A 4,680-nucleotide genomic window follows, 5' to 3' on the forward strand; every position below is an offset into this window, starting at 1 on the left:
GTACGTATTATAAATGTACCATTTTCATTTCTTTTCATTTGGGGAAATACAATTTTCATTATTTTAATAGAGCATTCCTTTATTGTGTTTAAAGTTCAGATACATATAACTCTTTGATTTCTCTGGAATACGTTAGTGTATATGAAAATATCCTCTGTGTTTCCCAGGACACTACTTTTCAGAAGAACTTTGTAGCCTCCCAACTCCAAAATAAAGACCTCGGAGAAAGTCTTCTGTTTTTTTACATATTAACATTTGTTTAAAAAGAGTCAGAATTCCTTATGCCATATTTGTACATGCACATAACTTAGTCTCACTATTATGTATAATTACAATGCATCAATGAAGGATAATTATTTAAAAAATAAATAGATAAAATTTAAAAAGCACCGTTTGCTAACCTCCGCATTAGAATAAGGGAATGCATACATTGGTCATGCCATTCATAGTCATCTCTTTTATATCAAATCTTCTATGTTTCATTACTTTTTTAACAATTTTTTTAAAGAGAGAGAGAGAGAGAGAGAATTTTTTTAATATTTATTTTTCAGCTTTCGGCGGACACAACATCTCTGTTTGTATGTGGTGCTGAGGATCGAATCTGGGCCGCACGCATGCCAGGTGAGCGCACTACCGCTTGAGCCACATCCCCAGCCCCCTTTTTTAACAATTTAATATGAAAAAATTATTTATTTTTTCCTTTTTATTGACACATTATAGTTATACATAACAGTGGGATTTGTATATTCATATGTGCACACAATAAAACAGTATGATTTGATCAATTTGATTCCCCAATACCTCCCCTTTCTCTCCCTTCCCTTCCCTGATCCCCTTTTCTATTCTACTGGTCTCCCTTCTATTTTTTTCTTATTTGTTCTACTTAGTTATACATGACAGTAGAACACACTTGGACACATTGTATACAAATGAAACACAACTTCTCATTCCTCTGCCTACACAGGGTGCAGAGTCACTTCAGTGGTATAATCATACATGTATATATAGGGTAATAATGTCTGTCTCATTCTACCATCCTTCCCATCCCACAGCCCTCCCCCTCCACTCACTGTCCTCCGTCCTTTATTTGTTTAAGAACCAGGCAATTTGTGCTGTAGGGTTTTCCTTTTTTGTTTATTTATTTATTTTTCAGTGCTAGGGATTGAACCCAGGGCCTCATGCGTTCGTGCTTTACTACTGATCTGGGCCCTAGCCTTGTAGGGTTTTCCAGTCTGCATTTTGATGATTGCTGCCTCCTGTTATTGTTTAACATGTTTTATGTCCCTGTGTTTCTTATAAATTGGTAGTTAATCAAAGCAGGTTCTATGTGGGGGAAAGAAGATTCCCTTGGTGGTGTGTCCTCCCTATACAGCACATTAGAAGGCACATCATGCTTGTGGTCTCACTTTTTGTGATGTTAGTCTTGATCAGTAGCTAGGGGATATCAGCACAGTATACTCCAGTAGCCTCCTCAGTGGTCTCCCCACTTTGCTCTTGATGGTAGGTCCATACAAGATACCCTTTAAGGAGGGACTGAGCTGTGAATTAATTGGGCAGTTTTGCTGATCTTGGCTGATCTTGGCTATCTGGTTTCTCTGGTCTCAGCTAGGACTCACACACTAGTTGAGTGTGTGGTTATTTGATGTTGGATGACCTTCAATGGGACAGCTCATCTGCTGCTTGTGTCTCATGCTATAGAAGACTAACCCAAGTATAATCTTGTGGCAATCACCATGGGTGAAGAGTCCCCCATATTTTAAAATATCTGACTCTTCATGAGATTGTTCTTTTTTAGTAAAACAAACTCTTCATTAGACTTCCAATTAGTTTCAATATGAACATTCAATACAGACACAATATGTGATAGATCTGACCTTTCTCAAGTCTTGGCAGTTCATTTTGTCTCTTATGTAATAGGACCAAGTTTATTATTAACATTTTCTAGTCCTTGTACTTACATGGTTTTATACTTTCTGATGTGATTAAAGGTCTTTATCATTTTGTTCTTGTGCTTGTCAGTTCAATCCACACCAGAATTCTTTATTTCCTTTAATTTGTCTCATTGACTTTTCTACTTCCTGCATAATTCTTCTTTTCTTCTTTTTTCTTTTGACAGCCCAAGTGGATTTACAGACAGTCTTGCTTTAGTATATATTTGGGGGCGGGGGTTCAGGAGAAACATGGGGAGTTAGTGTTTATATGCTTTTGTGGTATTTTCTCAACAAATGTGGCCTTTAAAAGACCAAAGTCGTGCTTGCTTTACCAGCACATATTATTAAAATTGGAAAGATGCAGGGAAGTTTAACACGGTTCTTGTGCAAGGGTGACAAGCAAATTCATGAAGTGTTCCACATTTAAGAGGAAGAGGAAATGGAGGGCACCAAGGTAGTCACTGACTAAGTTGGGAAATAAGAAAAAAGAGGGATGTTAAACTCAAGCACAGGTACATGGAAGTGTCACTCTGTATTTGCTATGAGACACAGAGTATTTTCCCCAGTGTTAGAAAAGACCTGACAAATTACTCATTTTGATCATTTAGAATATCCTTGGTCACAAATTATACAAACTATACATTTGTGTGAGTGTATATGTTTTCCTTGACTTGAACAAATATTTAAATGTATCATATTCTGTAAATTATTTAAAATATTGATTTACTTAATACTAATGAAAACTTGTGGGATGCTTTAGGAGGTATTTAATTTATAGATTAAAAAAAAAAATCTGAAGTCAAGAGCCTGTTTTTCCTCCAACTAGTGGTAGAGCAGAGGACAAGGCCAGGGTACACAAGCCTTATTCTATCCTCATAGGCAACCTGTATGCTTACTCTGTCCTCAAAGGCAGGATGGCTCATATTCTGAACCTAAATGATGTTGCATAATAAAATGTTTTGCTTGGAAATTAAAAAATGAAAACACTAATACAGGCATGGTGAAGCATGTCTGTGATCTCAGTTTTTTAGGAGACTGAGACAGGAGGATCACAGGTCCAAGGCCAGCCTGGGGCAACTTAGCAAGATCCTGTCTCAAAGTAAATGTAGCTTAGTGGTAAAGCATCCCTGGGTTCAACCCCTAGTACCAAAGAAAAGATAATGCACATTGGAACACATACTCAAAATTTTATATTGAATTTTTGGGGTTTATGGTCTTTTCAGATGCCCTTTCATGAATTCTCTAGTGGTAAGTTGCCTCTAGTGGAATAGGAAAAAACTAAGTATGGAGTCAAATATTACCCTGATTGGTCATCTGCTTGTGATGAAGTCACTTAGCTTCTTTAGGACTCAGTTTTCTCATCTGTGAAACAGGAAATATGGACTAGATAATTTTCCAGATATAATTATTTCTGTCCTTCTGGAGCTAACAAACTGGCTGGGAATGGAAAATGAATGATCACAAAAAAATTCAAAGCAACAAATCTTCCAATATTTATTATGAAATAATTTTCAACAGTTTAATATAAAAAGTTTTACAGTGACCACTTATATATCTACCACTTAAATTCTGTCATTGTTTTATTACATATTTATCTAACAATTTCTCTATCCATCCATCAATTCATCATTTAAAAAATGCTCCCCCACCTCTGCCTTTTTCAATACTGGAGATTGAACCCAAAGGCACTTTTCCAGTGAGCCACATCCCCAAACTTTTTTATTTTAATTTTTAAAACTTTGGAATAATTTGTTTTATTTGTTTTTCAGTATAATTTAACCATACTGTTTCTCTGTAAAGATACAAATTAATAAATCAAAAGGTGTTGATTTGTAGATACTATACAAAATTCCTTCATTGTTCCCAATCATTATGTTTTAGTTTGCATATTTTTGAAAATTCTCAAACATTTCAAACATGCAAATATAGAGAGTGACAGAATAATTAAAACTGCACTTGCTAACACAATTTACAAATGTTTACATATTTATTTATATTTATATATATTTATATGTTGACTTCACATATATCCACACACACACATGTATGTTTTTAAAACAATAAAAAATTTAGAGATTCAACTAAAACACAAGCAATCTTTTGCTCCATCTTTCTCTCCAGGGTCAACTATTATTTTATTTTTTTATTTGATCTCATAAGTTATAAATGACAATAGTCAACTATTATTTTAAAGTTAGTAAACTTCTTTCAACTTTTGTCATTTAATATTACCCACTGTGGTCTTTCTCTTACTGTAATCCATGTTTCTCTGTTTCTATAAATGACATATAGTATCAGCACACATTTTGGTGATACATACTTTGATCTTCTTGCTTTTCTTTTCTTTCAATTTTTTATTTGTTCTTTTTAGTTATACATGACAGTAGAATGTATTTTGGCATATCAAACATATATGGAGCATAACTTCCCATTTTTGTGGTTGTACATGATATGGAGTTACACTGGTTGTACATTCATACATGAACATAGGAAAGTTATGTCTGATTCAGTCTACTATCTTTCCTGCTCCCATCCCCCAGCCCTTCTTTTCATTTCCCTTTGCTTAATCCAGTGAACTTTTATTCTCCCCACCACCACTTATTGTGAATTAACATCTGCATATCAGAGAGAACATTCTGCCTTTGGTTTTTTGGGATTGGCTGATTTCACTTAGTATGATAGTCTCCAGTCCATCCATTTACTGGAAAATTTCATTCTTCTTTATAGCTGAATAATATTCCATTGTGTA

General features: G+C 34.7%; 1 non-coding gene across 1 annotated transcript; it reads left to right on the plus strand.

The window, feature by feature from the left end:
* The first annotated feature begins 2,250 nt into the window (after positions 1 to 2,250).
* LOC125619494 lies at positions 2,251 to 2,358 on the plus strand. Its single transcript, XR_007351047.1, has one exon. It is a non-coding gene; the product is annotated as a U6 spliceosomal RNA (small nuclear RNA).
* The last annotated feature ends 2,322 nt before the right edge of the window (positions 2,359 to 4,680 follow it).

The sequence above is a fragment of the Marmota marmota genome, unplaced genomic scaffold (assembly GCF_001458135.2).
Source record: "Marmota marmota marmota unplaced genomic scaffold, marMar, whole genome shotgun sequence".
In the NCBI taxonomy this organism is placed as follows: domain Eukaryota; kingdom Metazoa; phylum Chordata; class Mammalia; order Rodentia; family Sciuridae; genus Marmota; species Marmota marmota.